This window comes from Magnolia sinica, chromosome 2 (assembly GCF_029962835.1).
Source record: "Magnolia sinica isolate HGM2019 chromosome 2, MsV1, whole genome shotgun sequence".
Taxonomy (NCBI): Eukaryota; Viridiplantae; Streptophyta; class Magnoliopsida; order Magnoliales; family Magnoliaceae; genus Magnolia; species Magnolia sinica.
In genome coordinates, this window is record NC_080574.1 from 78,553,693 (window position 1) to 78,574,557 (window position 20,865).

Consider the following 20,865-nt stretch of genomic DNA (forward strand, 5'->3'; position numbering starts at 1 on the left):
TCCAAGCTCACTTGAGGACCATTGGTGGGGCCCATCTACAAGGCCCAATATGGTGTATTTTGGCCCATGGGCGGGGCCCACCTGTTTGTATTGTTAGGCTCAGATACGTGGCCCATGTGATGTATTTGAGGCCTAGGTGTAGGGCCCATTTGTTGTGTCTTTGAGGGCCAAGCGATGCAGCCCACTTGATGTGTTTGGGGCCCATGAAATATGGCCCAATGTGATGAACATATGGGCCCAATACGATGTACATATTTTGTCTACACCGTCCATGGGACGTGGGCCTGACGTGATGTATGTGTTGTATCTATTTCACCCGGCCACGAGAGACGTGGGGCCACCATTTGTATGTGTTGTATAATTCTGCACCATTCAGCTTGCTGGACGGTGGGCCCTTCTACTGTGTAATCGCAGGGCCCGCCATGTTGTATGTGTTTCATCTATGCCGTCCACTCATGCATCCCACCTTAATGTGTGTACAACAGGTACACTGTCCATCTGTTGGCGTCCATTTGATATATGCAGGGCCCGCCTCGATGTGTTGTATGTCTGGCCCACCTTGATGTATTTATGGCTCATCTGTGAGGCCCACCTTGATGTATTTGTGGCCCATCCGTTAAGGCCCACCTTGATACAATTGCGGCCCATATGATGCGGCCCACTTGATGTATGAGGCCCATGGTGCGGCCCATTGATGCGACCCACTTGATGTATGAGGCCCCTTGGTACAACCCATGGATACGGTCCACTTAATGTATATTTTAGGCCCAAGTGCAGGGCCCACCTATTGTGTATTTGAGGCCCGTGTGATGAGGGGCCAATGTGATGTATTTGAGGCCCAGGTGTAGGGCCCACCTGTTGTATATTCAAGGCCCGTTGAAATATGTGATTTTGCCATGATGTATCCACTCCTTGGGAGCAATTTTGGTTAAATGTCCACATTAATGAACAAAAATGGTTGAATGTCCACATTGTGACCTTCCATTAGGCCTTGTTAGGCCCATTCTTACCGATCTCGATTGTCGAGGCTGATTATCGATCGATTCCGATTGCCGTGACCGATTACCAATTAGCAATCGAGGCTGATTATCAGATCGATTGCAGATTCCGATTGACATGACCGATTTACCGATTTCAATTATCAATCGATTCCTATTGTCATGGTCAATTATCATGACCGATTACCGATTTCGATTGGCGTGACTGATTTACCAATTTCGATTATTGATAGATTCCGATTGTCATGGCTAATTGTTGATTAACAATTGAGGCCAATTATTATGACCGATTACCGATTAGCAATTGAGACCGATTATCATGACCGATTGCCGATTAGCGATCGAGGTCAATTATCATGACCGATTGTCGATTAGCGATCGAGACCAATTATCATGACCAATTACCGATTAGCGATCGAGATCGATTATCATGACTGATTGCCGATTACCGATAGAGACCGATTATCATGACTGATTGCCAATTCCAAATGATGTGACCGATTTGTCGATTCCGATTATCGATCGATTCCAATTGTTGTAGCCGATTGTCGATTAGCGATCGAGGCCAATTATCATAACCGATTGCCGATTAGCGATCGAGACTGATTATCATGACCGATTGCCGATTAGTGATCGAGGTCGATTATCATGACCGATTGCTGATTAGCAATTGAGACCGATTATCATGACCGATTAGAGATCGAGACCGATTATCATGACCATTGCCAATTAGGGATCGAGGCCGATTATCAGGACCGATTGCTGATTCCAATTAACGTGACCGATTTGTCGATTTCGATTGTCGTGACTGAATGTCGATTCCGATTGACGTGAACGATTTGCCGATTCCAATTGTCATTACTGATTGCCGATTAGCGATCGAGGCCGATTATCATGACCGATTGCCGATTCCGATTGACGTGACCGATTTGCCGATTCCGATTATCGATCGATTTCTGATTGTCATGGCCGATTGCCGATTAGCGATCGAGGCCGATTATCATGACTGATTGCTGATTAGCGATCGAAACTGATTACTAATTAGCAATCGAGGCCGATTATCATGATCGATTGTCGATTCCGATTGACATGAGCGATTTGTCGATTCCGATTATCGATCAATTCCGATTGTCATGACTGAATGTCGATTCCAATTGACGTGACCGATTTGTCGATTTCGATTGTCATGGCCGATTGTCGATTCTGATTATCAAGGCCGGTTCTGATTGTCAATACAGATTTCGATTGTCGAGGCTGATTCCGATTGTCGAGGCCGGATATCGAGGCCGATTGACGAGGCCCAATGTGATGTATATGTGGCCCGTATTTGAGGCCCATTCAGCCCGTGTTTGAGGCCCAATGTGAAGTATATATAGCCCGTATTTGAGGCCCGTTGTGATGTGTATTCAGTTGTGTTTAAGGCCCAATGTGATGTATATGAGGCCTATGTGATGAGGCTCATTGTGATGCATTTGAGGGCCAGGCGATGTAGCCCATTGTGATGTATGTTAGGCCCATGTGAAAGGCCCATCGTGATGTGTTAAGCTCTTAAGTTAGGCTCATGGTGTTATATATTTGGCCCTTGTGTGAGGTCATGGGTCCACTATATGTTAGGCTCTATGCGAGCCATTCCTTGGGGGCAATGTTAGTTAAATGTCCACACTGTCAAGATCGATTATTAGTACCGGTTATTGAGACCGATTACGAGTATATCATCCGATACCAATTATGAGTATGTGACAGCATAACACCATGATACATGCCCATACGCATCATCTGCATGTTTGTTATGAGATGTGATTAACCATTGCATATGTCATTGGGCAGGTTGATATGAAACTCTCCAATAGACGGTGGTTATCTCACATGAGCTCACGGCATGTGCAGGATTGATGTATGACTGGATTGTATGACTCATGCATCACGCATTCTGTGATATGAATACTGTACGCCCTAGCGATATCAGGGCCGTAGGCTCCACAGGCATATTGTGGATGGCCAGATGGGACATCGGAAATGTTTGGTTCTAGCATACGGGCGCCATAGATGTCCCTGGGTGAAAATTCCTAAAACTCTGTGGCCAGGAGACGCCCCAACATTCAGACCGAGTGGATATATATGAGCGCATGAGGCCGTATACCAGTAGGCCGCGTCTCCTACTGTGTCATGGTCGGTTGGGAAGGGGTATGACCTTACCCGCCGAGTGAGGGGCAATGTCTAGGTTGAGTTTGACCAGCTTGAGGAATGGGTCCGCTATCGACGAGTCGGGTCCGATATTGGCAGGCGGATAGTGAGGTCTCTTCCACTTACCCAGTTGTGTGCTCGGATAGGGGCGGTAAGCTTGCGTAGAGTGTAATAGACCCCGGTGATGATTCTAGAGAGGAACTGTACTAATATGTAGACTTATTGTGCAGGAGTTACATACTCATTCATTCATTCATTCACTATCCACTCGGATTGGTGGTGTGTAACTATTTATTACGTATACCTTCACAATGGCCAAGATTTCGATTGGGGGGCGCGACTAACCTGAGATCAGGAGTTTACCACTTTGAGTCTGACTATCCAAATTTAGGTATGGGACTTGTTTGGATAGAAGTCCTTTGTGGTGGACCCCATAGCCTGCGATACTACATACTATCATCCCGACTTCACACTCCAGCTTGGTCATTTCATTCGCATTGCATATTGCATTGCATCCTCAACACATAGTATTTGGCTTACTATCTCTGCATTGCATAGCTGATCTATATTGCTTCCTCAGTATATGATATTGGTTTATTATATTTTTGCATCGCATAGCCTGGATAAGGCTGATGGTATTTATGAGCCTATCAGTATGTTTTCGCACTATTCTGATTTTGTATGATTATGGGCTTGTCAGTATTTCCGCTCATTCTGATTACTCTGATATTGCTTACTTAGCACTTACCTTGTGCACACACTCTCACCACTCACTAAGCTTTCTTAAAGCTTATGCATGATAGATGCGTGCAGGTGGCATTAGGTTGAGGCAGCATTGGGCTTGGATCATGGAGTGGACCTCTGGAGCTTTGATTTCAATATAAGTATTTCCATTTCATCACTGTATTCAAATATTTATATTAGTGAATATGTGATGATGATGTTACCATTGTGATTTGGATATACTTGTGGTTATGCTTCTTATAAGACAAATGTAGGTTGGAAAATCCTCCTTTTAGGATCTCAGGATCGGAATCTAGCGTATGGATGCTGGGAGTCGAGAATGGGGTACTATGGAGGTTGTCGACACTGGATTTGGTGATCGGAAATCATGAGAGTCCGATTACCGGGTTTGGGGCGTGACACGCTTAAGTATTATTTTCACATCATCGAGAGTTTCAGACTTCTCTCTCATGAAAGCTGTCACGCCCCAAACCCGGAAATCGGATTCACAGGAATCCCGATTGCCGAATCCGGTGCCGACAGCCTCCGCAGTACCCCATTCTCGGCTCCTAGCGTCCATACGCCAAATTCCGATCCTGGGATCCTACAAGGAGGATTTTTTTTTTATATACATTTAACTCGTAATAAGCATAACCACAAGATTACCAAATTCATAAAGGCAATATCATCATCATCACATATCCACTAATATAATCATTTGAATACAATGCTGAAAGGAAAATACATAAATTGAAAATCAAGCTTTAGAAGACCGCTGCACGCTCCAAGCTCAACAATGCTGCAACCTAACAGCTCCTGCACGCATCTATCGTACATAAGCTTATAAAAAGCTTAGAGGGTGGTATAAGTGTGTGCACAAGATAAGTGCCAAGTATTCAATACAATGTCATCATCATACAAGACCGGAAATACTGGTGATCCATAACTCGTACAATATCAGAATAAACAGATATACAAACAAGATCATGAATTATCAGGGTAAGCAGAAATACTAACAAGAGTAGGAATTATCAGAGTAAACAGAAATACTGACAAAGTCATAAATCACACGATAACAGAGTAAGCGAAAATATTGATAAGTGTATAAATCATACAATATTAAAATACACAATACAAATCAGTATGCAAATGAAGAGTCGTAGAGAGCCAAATATCAGATGCAGAGGAAGCAATGCAATATACATTCCTGATAAGGAACAAGAAAAGCGTCAACCATACCATATGCTGCGGATGTAATGCAACATGCAGTGCAAATGGAATGACCATGCTGGAGAGTGAAGTCGGTATGGTAGTACGTAGTATCACAGGCTATGGGGTCAATCACAATGGACTTCTATCCAAACTAGTCCCATACCTAATTTGGATGGTCAGACCCAATGTGGTAAACTCCTGATCTCAGGTTAGTCGCGCGCCCCAACCGAAATCTTGGCCATTGCGAAGGTACACATAACAAATAGTTGCGCACTACCAGCCCGAGTGGATAGTGAATGATGAATGAATGAATTGGTATGCAACTCTTACTCACTAAGTCCACATATCAGTACGTTTCATCTCTGGGATCATCACCAGGGTTTAACACTCCAAATGGCATTGTCGCTCTCCCAGCCTCACAGTCCAAGTGAGCGTAAGAAACCTCACTATCCGCCTGGCCAATAGTCTGCCAATTCCTATCTGGCACGTCGATAGCGGACCCATTTACGAGCTGGTCAAACTCAGCCTAGTAATGCCCCCTACCCTCGGGCGGGTAAGGCCACACCCCCTCCCAACCGACCACGACACAGTGGGAGACGCGGCCTCCTGGTATTCGGCACTCGGGCGCTCATGTATCCACTCGGTCTCGACGTTGGGGCGTCTCCTGGCCTCGGAGGTTTAGGGATTTTCACCAAGGGACATCTATGGCGCCCGTACGCTAGAACCAAATATTTTCGGTGTCCCATCTGACCATCCACGATATGCTTGTGGAGGCTACGGCCCCGATGTCGCTAGGGCACACAATGCAAGATGCATGAGTCATACAATACAGTCATGCATCAATCCTGCGCATACCGTGCACTCATGTGAAATAACCTCCGCCTATTAGGGAGTCTCATAACAATCTGGCCCAACGACATATGCAATGGTCAACCACATCTCATAACAAACATGCGATGATGCGTATGGGCATGTATGATGATGCTATTCGTCACATAATCATAATCGGTATCAATAAGGCCTCAACAATTGGCTTCGACAATGTGGACATTTAACCAACATTGCCCCCAAGGAATAGCTACATAGAGCCAAACATATAATGAGCCCACGGCCTCACACAATGGCCCAATACACATCACTCATGGGCCTCACATACATCACATCAAGCTCCATATAAGGGCATCGAATGTATCACAATGGGTCACGCCCACGGAGCTCGAATACATTACAATGGGCCTTGCCCATATGCCACGAATACATCACAATGGGCCTTGCCCATGGGCCTCAAATACATCATAATGGATCTCGACTATGGGTCGCATATGCATCATGTAGGCATCAACAATAGGCCTTGGCAATCGAAATCGGCATTAACAATTAGGTTCGACACTCGGAACTGGCCTCGATACTTGGCCTTGGCAATCAGAATCGGCCTATACAATTGGCCTTAACAAATCGGAATCGATCGATAGTCGGAATCGGCAAATCGGTCACGTCAATCGGCAATCGGTCAGAACAATCGGGGTCGATCGATAGTCAGAATCGGCAAAACGTTCATGTCAATCGGCAATCAGTCACGACAATCGAAATCGATAGATAATCAGAATCGGCAAAATCGGTCACGATAAGCGGGATCGATCGATAATCAGAGTCGGAAAATTGGTGACGACAATCGGATTTATCGATAATCAAATTGGCAAATCGGTCACGACAATCGGATCGATCGATAATCAGAATCGGCAATTCGGTCACAACAATCGGATCGATCGATAATCAGAATCGGCAATTCGGTCACAACAATCGGATCGATCGATAATCAAATCGGCAAATCGGTCACGGCAATCGGAATCGATCGACAATCAGAGTCAGCAAATCGGTCACGACAATCGGATTGATCGATAATCAAATCGGCAAAATCGGTCACGATAATCGGGATCGATCAATAATCAGAGTCGGCAAATCGGTCACGACAATCGGAATCAATTGATAATCAGAATCGGTAAATCGGTCACGTCCATCAGAATCGGCAATCGGTCATTACAATCGAAATCAATCGATAATCAAAATCGGCAAATCAGCCACGTCATTCGGAATCGGCAGTTGGTCATGACAATCGGAATTGATCGATAATCAGAATCGGCAAATCGGTCACGTCAATCAAAATCGGCAATCGGTCACGGCAATCGAAATCGGTAAGAATGGGCTTAACATGGCCCATTAATGTGGACATCTAACCAACATTGCTCCCAAGGAGTGGCCCACATGAGGGATTCATACGCAACGTGACGACCACACATACATCACATCGGGCCTCGCCCATGGGCCTCAAATACATTACAATGGGCCACAACCCATAGGCCTCGAATACACAATAGGTGGGCCCTACACATGGGTCTCGTATACATCAAATGGGCAACGCGTCATGGGCCTAATAAATGTCACAATGGGTCACACGATAAGGGCCTAATACACCTTATAATGGGCCTCGTTGATATCAAGTCGGGCCTCATCATATGGGCCTTATATACGCCAAGTGGACCGTATCAATGGGCTGCACTAATGGGCCTCATACACATCAAGTGGGCTGCATCAATGGGCCTGCTACACAACACAATGGGCCTCATACTTGAGTCACAAATACACAACAAGTGGGCCTTGCATATGTGCCTAATATACATAACAGGTGGGCCCTGCACCTGGGCTTTAAGTACATAACAGGTGGGCCTTGTACATGGGCTAAAATACATCATGATGGGCCTCATGGATGGGCCGCACCAATGGGCCTCAAGTGGGCTTGGACCACATCAAAATCATCTTAACAGTTGTAGGTGTAACACGTGTACCATGTACACAATTATTCCATGGGGCACATGACCCACTAATGATGATTGGCACTGTCCAAACATTTCCTAATTAAATCCGCACCATCCAAACATTAGACAACACGTCCAAACATTGTCCAGCATCGTCCAGGATAATTTGGACGGTGTGGATGAAATAATACATCATGGTGAGGGATGGTGGAGTGATATAAGAGGTAAGGTGCTTGTTGACTTTTGGGGAGGGTAGTTGTACTTGGGGATGGGATGGAATGATGGGTTGTACTTTGATTGATGGATGGATTGATGTGACATTTCGTAGAGATTCTCTTGGGTTTTGCAACGCGCGGCGTTTTCCTCGAACCGAACGCGGGCCCACATCTCCTGGCCTGGGTATCGTCTCGGCACGCGAGACGCGACATCGGAATCGTGGCGACGGCGCGGTCGCTACGGTATAAGTCTCGGGTCGAGCCGACTCAGATATACGAGACACATCATAGGATCGCGCGCAAATGCCGATAACTGATCGCGGGTCGCCGGAACTCGACTAGGATGACTCGTAAGCCTACGGAACAGTACAGGCTAGGATACGGGTCTTACAAAAGCAACTCATATGAATCTGGTAAAATCATCCACAATTACCAGAATATATTTCTTTCCACCTCGACTCTCCGTTCTAGTTGGTCTAACAAGATCCATATAAAGGAGTTCAAGGGATTTAAATGTGGCATAGGAGTTCACTTTCTTATGACTACTCCTTGTTTGTTTTCTGATTTGACATTCGCCACAAATTTTGTCCATTTTCTTCAATTTGGATAGACCTATAAATTCCAGTAGTTTACATGTCCAAGGCGTTTATGCCATAACCCAGTTTCATTGGTTTGGACCATGTAACAAGTAAATTTAGACAAGCTAGAATCACTTACAATATTGCAATTCTCAGATGTTCTTCGACCATTTAGTATCACACAACCTTTCTCATTAGATATCACACATCCTTGATTAGTGAATTTAACACTATGTTTATTATCGCAGATTTGAGAAATACTTAAAAGATTATGCTTTAAACCTTCTACAAATAAAATATTTTCAAATGGAGGAAGATTAAAAAGTTGAACCATACCTTGGCCGATTATTTTGCAGTTTCTTCCATCACCAAATGTGACTGATCCATCAGTCTTTTGTTTGTAATTGGTGAACAAACCTCTATCACCTATCATGTGTCTAGAGCTACCATTATCCAGGTACCACTTTGATTGACTTCAAGCTTTGAAGGCAGTGTGGGCAACCAAACAAGTAACCTTAGGAACCCATTTCATAGTCATTTTGAGTTTTGGAACATTGTTGGTTTTTCTTCTCTTATAGACATTATCAAATCTCACATTCGAGTTAAATTTCAGAAGCTCCTTGAGTAAGTCCACAATTTTCTCAACTAAGGGGTTATAATTATGATTTCTATGGCTGATGTGGTTGGTATTAAATTTAGAAATTTGAAAAGTTTTAAAGTTTTTAAAATTGTTTTGATTTAAGACTTTCCCTTTTGAGTTGGAGGACTCTCCTTTAACAAATATAAGAGTTGTATTCTTATTTTTAGGAGGTATGAATTTATCAGAACCTAGACCCGACCTATCACCACATTTTTTAGATGTCGTTCGCAATCTTTCAAGTTTAGGGTCTCCTTGGGCATACTTCCAAGTGTCCTTTAAACTCAATAGAGAAGAGACTTCAAGTTTTAATTTCTCATTTTCTGATTTTAGTTTTTTAAGTTTAGATGATTTAAAATCCAAGTCATATTTAGATTTTTCAAAACAATCAGAAACATGTGACTTTTCTAAAAGTAAATTTTCAAAATCCTCTTTTCATTTTAGAAATTTCTTTTTTTGTAATTTAAGCTTGACAACTATCTTACAACTTTCCCTGTATAGGGCATTATAGGCATCTTATAAATCTTCATCGTTTTTAGGGTCACTCCTCGTATTTTCATCATAAGTTGAATCACAACTATCTGTGGAAGTGACTCTGGCTAGAGTCATTAAGGCCTTAACTTCATTTGTAGATTCAGGTTCTGAATCATCTTACTTAGAAGAAGCTTCAAAGCTAGATGATTCATCCCATGTAGCTAACATGCCTTTTCTCTTTGGCTTGTCCCTTTTTAGACACTTATTTGCCAAATGCCCATATTCATGATAGTTGAAACATTGGCTATCTTTTAGAGATTTTCAAGTTTTAGATTTACTCTTTTTCTGAAATTTTTTAGAGGGTTTTTGAAAATCAACTTTCTTTTTACTCTTAAAAATTTTATAAAACTTTTTCGCTAATAAAGCCATATCATCCACTGAATTTTCACAATTAGAAATATTATTATCTTGAGAAATATGTTTCGAAGATTTAAGGGCTATAGACTTACCTTTTGGAGCCTTGAAATTCAACTCGTAGGTTCAAAGTTAGCCAACAAGTTCTTCCACCCTCATATTTTCGGTAACTCGAAGTTCCTGAATGGTAGTGACCTTAGAATTGAATCTCTCAGGAAGTGATCGCAGTATTTTTGCGTAAACTTTACTTTCTAGGATGCTATCTCCAAGACCTAACATTGAGTTGATTGTGTCATTCAATTTTGTATAGAAGTCCATGAATGTATCATTTTCTTCCATATGAATTTCCTCAAACTTAGTTGTGAGGATTTGCACTTTTGACTTTTTAACAATAGTTATTCCCTCGTGTGTCATTTCTAAGATATCATAGACTTGTTTTGGAGTATTACAAGATATAATTCTTTTGAACTCATCTGGTGATAGTGCACAAGTGATTGCATTTAAAGCTTTAGCATTTTCGCTGCTTTCATTTTTCTTAAGAGTCGTCCATGAAAAATAAGGTGATTCTTTTAAGGAATTAGTTCCATCAGTGCCTAGAACTTCAACCGTAGGTGGGTGCCACCTAGTCATTATTACTTGCCACACCCTTTCATCCATGGATTTTAGAAAAAATCCTTATTCTAACTTTCCAATAGGCATAATCAAAGCCATCAAAAGGTGGTGGCCTAGAAACAGATAGGCTATCAAAATTTGATATATTAAAAGTTCAAGATCGCTTAACTCAGGAAATAAATCCACTGGAATGAGCTATCAGGCTCTCATACCACTTGAAAAGGGCAAGCTCTAAGTCCTAAAGGGGGGGAGGGTGGTGAATAGGACCATGCCAAATAAAAATAAATGTGGAAAATAAAGACAGATAGCATAAATAAATAATAAGATAGCACAAGCAAATTGCAACCTCAAATGCACTAGTCTTGAGCGATTGATACAAACTTGGTTCTAAGGATAACCTAACACAAAAAACCAAAGGCTTATGGTAGGACAACCTTACTAGAACATTGGTAAGTACCAAAAACTCAAACCAATAAAGAGGAAAAGGAAATAAACTAAGTTATTACAACATTCACCACAAGTGCATAAAGTAAATTACAACATTCTCCACAACGTATGTACCATCATCATCATCCAAACTCCAAGAATTATAGTGGTTCCTATGTGTACACCAACTGTTCGCAAACAATCACACAACAACTCTACTCCCAACATTCATACCCATGGGATACTAACATTCACTATGAAAGAAGGTTTTCCAACGTTCACCTTAAAACATTCACAATTGTGTTTTTCAAAGGGGCTTACACAATTACAAAAACCCCACTCTGAGATTTTCCTAGATAATCTTAGACAAAACCAAAAGATGAGATTTTCCTGACTGAATCTCACAAACCAAAAATACAGAAAATTAAAATAATACTTATCTGAAGATTCTTCTTCAGTGTAGCCCGGTAGAACCAATTCCTTGTAGGTGTAGATGTTCAATGTTCAATCTCACAAGTGGAAGGGTTCTAGGTCTAGATGAATTTTTAATTAAATCAACCTAGGGCTAGCTTGAATTTAATTTTAGATCTCAAAGGGTAAAGTAGAGTTCCCTTTTAATGGAATAGATTTGAATAAGGAGATCAATAAAGTCAATTAGAAAAGCTATAAAAGAATATAAAATTACTAACCAATAGCTTCACAATAGTGAGGACTTATCTCTTAGAGTGATGGCTTGATTTGGAATGGAATGAGTTGAAATCTTTGAGAAATTTCCTTAATTTATAGGCTAAAAATTGGATTTCTCGACTGGTATAAGATTCGGCTTGACTGGTCGAGACAAAACAAATTTTCAAATTTTCTGGCACAATCAGAAAAAAAAACATTTTCTCGACTGGTCGAGTGACTTGCTCGACTTGTTGAGCAATGCTCTCGACTGATCGAGTGAATAAAAATCGCATTGCTGGAGTTCGAGTCGAGCCCGGCTCAACTGGTCGAATCAGTCTTACGACTGGTTGAGTCAGATGCTCGACTGGTCAAACCTTCACTAGAAATTCTCGAAAATCCTCAACAATTCTTGGACTGGTTAAGAAAATCCCTGTACTGGTCAAGGCAATGCCTGGACTAGTTGAACAATAACTAGGACTAGTCGAGAAAAGGCCTATAAAATTATATAATGACCCAAATTAAATATGCAATCGTTATGACCTAACTTATGATCAATCTAGGGTCATTCATACCTTATAGGTGAATATAGAACATTGAAACAAATCCTAGTGTTGGATTTTTGGCTATGAACTTTAACTTAATAGATTACTTGAGCTTGAGTTCTTATGGGATGCACATTGTCTTGAAGTTGACTACTAGATGTTGAGTAGACAGTTTGATAGACAACCTCGAATGAAGGTGAACTTTCCATCTATCAAATTGGGTAGTGATTCTAGTGTGGTTTGGCACACCAAAATTTGACAAAACATGGTGCACTTACAACACAGCACGTACAATATGGGCCACATATACATCACATTGGGCCTCATCATATGGGCCTCTTATACATCACATCATACCTCATTAAACGCCATAAACACATCACAATGGGCCTCACCAAATGGGCCACAAAAACATCACAATGGGCCTCACCATATGGGCCACAAATACATCACAATGGGCCTCACCAAATGGGCCACATATACATCATAATGTGCTATAATTATCACATTGGGCCTCATCAAATGGGCCACAAATATATCACATTGGGCCTCACCAATGGGAAGTAAATATATTACATTGGGCCTCATCAATGGGCCACAATACATCACTATGTGGGGTCCACGGGCTAGACGGTGCTAATAAAACATGTATATCACAGCAGGCCCCAAGGATGGACGGTGTGAATATACAACACATCACAAGGTGGGCCCCACCCGTCCAGCAAATGGACGGAGTGGATAAGACCCATACATCTCGGTGCGTTGTTCACAACCCCAAGTGTAGGAATCACTTGAGTTGGACTCACCCATACAACTCTATCCATGATTACGGTGCTTTGTTCACAACTCTTAGGCCTGTGGTTCATTCAATTGGAATCGCTTCCAATGCACTGAAAACACTGAAAACTCTCAAGCCTATGCTGGTCACTTTTCTGCTAAAAAGACCACGGCCAAGATTCTACAGTGTGGCTTTTACTAGCTCACTATGTTTAAGGACACTTATGAGTTTTGCAAGGCTTGTGAACGTTGTTAGAAATTAGGATCATTGTCCCATCAAAATATGATGCCCTTGAACCCCATCCTTATCACATAAGCATTTGATTGCTGGGGCATCGATTTCATGGGACCATTCCCCCAATCCTTTGGAAAGCTATATATTTTGCTCACTCTAGACTATGTACTAAATGGGTCGAAGTGATTCCGTGTCGGAATAATGACCATCGAACGGTCATTAAGTTTTTAAAAGAGAACATCCTTTCTCGGTTCGGAACGCCTTAAGTCATCATTAGTGATGGAGGCTCAGATTTTTGTAATAGGCCATTTGCGAATTTAATGAAGAAATATGACATCTCTCATAAGGTGAGCACTCTATACCACCCACAAACAAGTGGGCAAGCAGAGATTTTCAATAGGGAAATTAAACAAATTTTTAAAAAGACGGTTAACCCTAACCGTTAGGATTGGCCAATCCCAAGATGACCACTTCAAACACAGGGTGTCAGTGTAGCTCCTGTGCGCAAGAACATGCGCAGCAGCGTCCAGATGTTGTAGGCTAGTTACATGATCAAGATCACGTTCGAATGCATGATCCAGACCGTCCAAAAGCTTGGGAAGGGGGTCCTGACCCCAACCATGGAGCTAAATCAGTTTTTGGGATAATCTTCTGGCCAAAACTCTCATCCAAACGTAAGACAGTTTGTGTTTTCTTATGCGTAAGACATTTCCAATTTGTTGTTGTGTAAGGTTACGCACGTGCCATCACCCCACCTTCTGTCTATAAAAGAGAGGGAGAGAAGGACGTAAGGGCATTATCTGACGTGGAGGAAGAGAGAGAGAAAGAGAGAGAGAGAGAGAGAGAGAGAGAGAGAGAGAGTGTGTGGACGGCTGGCGGCTAAAGAGTTCTTCCTTCTTCCTTCTTCTTTAGTTTTCCTTTGATGCTTTTTAAGGGATTTTGTTTAATCATGCCACGCGCCAAACTCGAAAACTGGGCTCACAAACTTCTCGATCACCGAATCCAGTATCAACAGCCTCCATAGTACCCCATTCTCAGCTCCCAGCGTTCATACACTAGATTCTGATCCTGGGATCCTACAAGGAGGATTTTTCCAATGTACATTAACTCGTAAGAAGCATGACCACAATTGTACCTAAATCACAAAGGTAACATCATCATCACATATCCACTAATATAAACTTTGAATATAATGCTAAAAGGGAAATACATATGTCAAAATCAAAGCTCCAGAGACGACTGCACGCTCCAAGCTCAACACTACTGCAACCTAACATCACTTGCACGCATCTATTGTGCATAAGCTTATAGAAAGCTTAAAGGGTGGTGTAAGTGTGTGCATAAGGTAAGTTTCAAGTATTTAATAAAATACCATAATCATACAATATCAAAAATACTGACAAGATCATAAATTATACAATGTCAGAGTACACAATACAGATCAGCTATGCAAATGAGGAGTCATAGAGAGCCAAATACTAGATGCCGAGGATGCAATGCAATATACAATTCTTAATGAGTTCATAAATACCATCAACTGTATTTAGGCCATATAAATGCAGGAGCATAGTAACCCAAAATGTCATATGCCGCAGATGCAGTATGCGATATGCGGTGCGAATGAAATGACCTAGCTAGAGTGTGAAGTTGGGATGATAGTATGTAGTATCATAGGCTACGGGGTCACCACAAGGTAATTCTATCCAAACCAGTCTCATACCTAAATTTAGATAGTCAGACTCAATGTGGTAAACTTCTGATCTCAGGTTAGTCGCGTGCCCTAACCAAAATACTGGACATTACGAAGGTACATATAACAAATAGTTGCGCGCCACTAGCCCGAGTGGATAGTGAATGAATGAATGAATACGCATCTCATGCTCAATAAGTCCACATATCAGTACTGTACATCTCTGAGATCATCACCAGGGTCTAATACACTCTACGTCAGCTTGCCGCTTCATTAAGCGCACAATACAACTAGGTAAGTGGAAGAGACCTTATTACCCGCCTACCAATATTGGCCTGGCTCGTCGATAACGGATCCATTTATGAGCTGGTCAGACTCAGCCTAATATTGCTTACTACCTCAGCCGGATAAGGCCACACCCCTTCCCAACCAACCACGACACAGTGGAAGATGCTGCCTACTGGTATACGGCCCTCCTGCGCTCATATATATCCACTCAGTCTAGACATTGGGGCATCTCCTGGCCACGGAGGTTTAGAAATTTTCACCCAAGGACATCTATGACGCCCGTATGGTAGAATCAAACATTTTCGGTGTCCCATCTAGCCATCCATGACATGCTTGTGGAGGCCACGACCCTGATGTCGCTAGGGCATATGGTGGTCATATCACAAAATGCAAGATGCATGAGTCACATAGTCCAATCATGCATCAATCCTGCACATACCGTGCGCCCATGTGGGATAACTCCGCCTATCAGGGAGTTCGATAAACCACCTGCACGATGGCATATGCAATGGTTAATCACATCTCATAACAAACATGCAAATGATGCGTATGGGCATGTATCATGATGCTATGCTGTCACATACTTATAATCAGTATAAAAAAACCAGCACCGATAATCAACATCGATAATCAGCCTCGATAATCGGCATCGACAATCGGCCTCGACATCCATCCTCGATAATCAGCCTCGATAATCGGCATCGACAATCGGCCTCGATATCCGTCCTCGATAATCGGCCTCGAAGATCAACCTCGATAATCGACCTTGACAATCAGAATCGGCCTCGACAATCGGCCTCGACAATCAGAATCAGTGAGAATAATCGGCCTCGATAATCAGAATCTGCCTTGATGATCGGCCTCAACAATCGAAATCGGCCTCGACGATTGGCCTCGACAATTGGAATTGACAATCGGAATCGGCCTCAACAATCGGAATCGGCCTCGATAATCGACCTTAATAATTGGAATCGGCCTTCCTCATGGACCTCATGTACATCACAATGGGCCGCAATGCATTGGCCCCATATATGGGAATTGGGCCGTAATATAAGGGCTGAAAAATACATCTCATTGGGCCTTACCAAATGGGCCGCATATACATTAAGATGGGCCACAACAATGGGCTGTACCATCACATCAGGTGGGCCACTTTGGATGGTCAGCCTAGCTGCATGCTAGACCTGATGGGTGCACAAACAAGTAGGCGGCCTAGATATACAAAACATACATACAAGGTGGGCCACACATGCAATCAAGGTAGGGCCCACCATAATGTTTATTTTCCATCCAATCAGTTCATAAGGTCACATGGACCTGTCTTAAGAGGAAAAACAAATTTCATACTAATCCAAAACTTCTGTGACCCCAAAATCGAGTTTCAATGGTAGTCGTTCAATCCTCATTGATTTTTGTAGCGTGGTTCACCTGATAGACGGCGTGGATATACAACATATTCATCAAAGGTGGACCCCACCATCTAGCAACTGCTGGATGACATGAATAATGATCATCAAGGTGGGCCTGGAAGATGAACAACGTGGAGTATACATCATGTGGGACCCACCGAGCTAGGTGATGTCACAATAGCAACAGTATAGGAGGGTGGTCCCCACCGTCCAGATGGACGGTGGATGATGGGGATCATCAGCGTGGGATCCACGTCTAGCTGGTCTGAAGGGCATGGATATACAACACATGTATCACATTTGGGCTCCACTGTCCAGCAATCTGGATGGTGGAGATAAAAATGCATATATCATGGTGAGCTATCCACCGTCCAATCCACTAGACGGTGGATGGAAGGGTTGAAACTCTTACATCTGTTGGATACCACATGTGGCCCACCAGATATATATATATATATATATTATTTTAATATTATTATGTTTCAGACATCCAGACCTGGACGTCCAATTGACGGACGGTCTGGATATAAATTCCATGTGGGACCCACCGTCCTTGCTGCTGGACGGTGGAGTCACACGCGGAGATCAAGTGGGTCCACATGATCTGGATGGTGTGGATACAACAGATACATCATAAAGGCCCATCGTCCTGCCATCTGGATGGTTGAAATAAAATACATACATCACAGTATGGCCCACAGGGTCTGCATGGCCTAGATTTCAGGCACGTGCACCACGTGTGGGACCCATCTAAATTCTAGATCTACCGCACCCTCCCTGCATTGTCATCTAACGTCCTCAACAGAGGGTTAGACGATGTTGATAAAACACACATATCATGGTGAGGCCCGCCATCCCAGCTGGACGGCTGGATAAAATACATGCATCAGGTGGGATCCACCGTCCCAGCAGGACGGCTGGATGAAACACATGAATCAGGTGGGCCACATGGCATCACAAGAGGGAAAGAGAAAGAGAAAGAGAGAGAGAGAGAGAGAGACGTCGGATGGTGGAGGGACCCCTCCACTATGGGCCCCTCTATACAATGCATACATCAAGATGGGTCTTATCAATGTGGGCCCTTAAATCACAAAAAGGTAAATACAAGATCACCCACTGTCGATCTCCTATTCCTTCTTACTCCAATGCGATCTAGAGCTCCAAGGGGTGCGATTCAACGGTCGAGATGGACTTTGGATGGTGAAGATAGGAGGTAGGAAGGTGAGCCACACCAAGCTCTCTCATAGAAGTTGGACGTGGGTTGCTTGGAGAATGAGGGAGAGAGAGATGCGAGAGAGGTTGTAAGAGAGAGAGAGAGAGATGGGGTGTGATGGGTGAGTGAGTGATGGGTGTACTTGATTGTAAGAGAAAGTTGACTTTGGGGAGGGTGCTTGTACTTGGGGATGGGTGTAAGTGATGGGAGTGATGTGTACTTAATTGATGTGATTGATTGATTGATTTGACATGTTCTCTTGGGTTTTGCAAAGTGCAGCATTTTCCTTGAACAGAACGCGGGACCACATCTCTTGAACCGGGTATCGCCTCAGTGTGCGAGACAGGGCGTCGGAACCGTGGTGATGGCACGGTAGCAAGGGTACAAGTTTCAAGTCAAGCTGACTCTAATATATGAGACATGACTCAAGATTGCACGCAAACACCGAAAACAGATCGCGGGTTACCGAAATTCAACCGGGAGGACCACCGAGGCCTACGGAATGGTATGAACTAGGATACGGGTCTTATAAATCATGTCTGTGATTGGCTAAACCTCTTAGCTAGGGCTAAGAGGTAAAGCTTGTAGTGTGATGGGGTGTTTTCTATGCTTAGATTCATGTTAAGTTGAACTCTCTTTGATTTTGGTTTGATTATAAGGAATATTCATAGTTTTAATTGTTTGTTGTGACTTGAATTACAATAGATCTGCGATAGCTTTGAGTATATTCTATGCATGTATCAAGGTTGTGAACGTAGGAATCCCATTGTTCACCATCATCTTATGGACATGGTTGGATGATTGAACCCTTCCTAACGTTCATAATTCACTCAGATTGGTTGTAGATTGGTTAAATTCCGTTGTTTGCTTTGTCTCATGGGCATGGTTTTATGATGGAATCACTTCTAGTTCTCATACCTATCATTCATTGAAAACTAGATCAAAGGAAGTTCAGAATTGAATTTTAATGAAATATCTTCCAATTGGATGAAGATGGGACTCTGAATCCAGTCGTGTTCTTGAATCAAGCATGGATCTCCCTGATCTCTACAAGTGGATCCTTGTAAACCCTATTTTACCACCTTTGAATTTTACAAGTTTTAGTTTAATAATTCACCATTATTCTCCTTCATTCTCCTAATTTAGATCACATCTTCTTCTAGTTCTAGTTCTGGTTACTTTCAGAATACGTACAAGGTTCAGTCCCTGTGGATTCAACCTCGGTCTTACCGAGATTATTACTACATTGTGACCCTACATTTGGAGAACAAGTTTTTGGCACCGTTGCCTGGGATTGACGGTTGCATTTTTCTGAGATTGACTAATTTTAGAATTAGATTAAGATTAGGATTTTTAATTTTAAGTTTAGGTTTTTCTGTTTGATTTTTAGAAACTAACCTAACTTTCCTGTTTTGTATGATTCCGATATGGACTTTCTAAATTGGTAATCTCTTTCTAATTTTTCTATTTTTCTATTTATAGGATTAGGGTGTATTTTTTATTTTTAGAAACTTTCTAATTCTAGAATTCCTATTTTATTTTTAGAAACCAGTTTACTTTCTATTTTTATTTTTAGAAACTTTCTAATTTTAAAAACTGATTTTTTTTTTTTTTTTGGTTTTGCAGGATTTTAATTAGGAACTTCTAATTTGTTAACTTCTTTCCAACTCTTCTATCTTTCTATTTCCTTTCTTTCTTTTACGTTTAGATTATTTTCTGAAATTGAGGGCTGAGAGTGTTTCATGCCTAAGTGGGTCCATGATAACACACGACGTCTTTTGAGTGAAGGAGGATTGGTTGAGGGGTTATCTATCCATCATAGGATTAGACACCACTCAAGATCCTTAGAGTTAATTAAAGTGATGGTTGCAAATCAACCGATCAATTAATCGGGAAGACAACCTCAACCTCGGGTTGAGAAAGTCTAGGATGAGAATAAGGTGCATCAAGCACCCCCACCTCGTACTTTGTGAGATTACTTACAACCGGCGGGGGTGAGTATGCCCTGATGCATGATTTTTCTAGAAAATACGGGACACATAGATATTAAGCCAGGGGTGATCCAACTCCTTCCAAAATTCCATGGACTTGAATATGAAAGTCCTTATTTGCACTTGAAACAGTTTGATGAGATCATAGCCACTTTATATTTTCCAAACATGTCTAAGGACACAGTCAGGTTGAAACTCTTTCCCTTTTCTTTGAAAGACAAAGCTAAGACGTGGTTGCATTCACTACGTCCGAAATCTATTGGCACATGGAATGATATGATAAGGGAGTTCATAAAGAAATTTTTTTCATATCATAAAACGAACACCCTTAGAAAGTTAATCATGAACTTCACCCAAAATGAGGATAAAACATTCTTCCAATGATGGGAGCGGTTCAAGGATCTTGTCAGTTCATGCCCACAACACGGTTTTGAAACGTGGTGCATTACACACTTTTTCTATGATGCACTAACATCTTCCATGCGCCAATTGGTTGAGACAATGTGTAATGGGGAATTCATGAATAAAAATGTCGATGATGTGTGGGACTACTTGGATAGACTTGCTGAAAATGTACAACCATGGGACACTTATCCAAAATCAAGCACCACTCTAGGCCTACTCAATCAAAGGAGAGGGGCAGATTATACCTTCTGAAAGAGGATGATGATATCAATGCTTAATTGTCTAATCTTAGGAAATTTGAGGCCATGAAATTAAAGAAGAATAAGGTTAAGGAAATTGTTTGCATTATTTGTGCTTGCAACG

The 20,865-nt window shown here is 42.2% G+C and overlaps 1 non-coding gene across 1 annotated transcript; it reads right to left on the reverse strand.

Moving 5' to 3' along the window:
- Nucleotides 1-20,421: 20,421 nt before the first annotated feature.
- Nucleotides 20,422-20,528, reverse strand: LOC131238288 (small nucleolar RNA R71). Its single transcript, XR_009167693.1, has one exon. It is a non-coding gene; the product is annotated as a small nucleolar RNA R71 (small nucleolar RNA).
- Nucleotides 20,529-20,865: the final 337 nt, after the last annotated feature.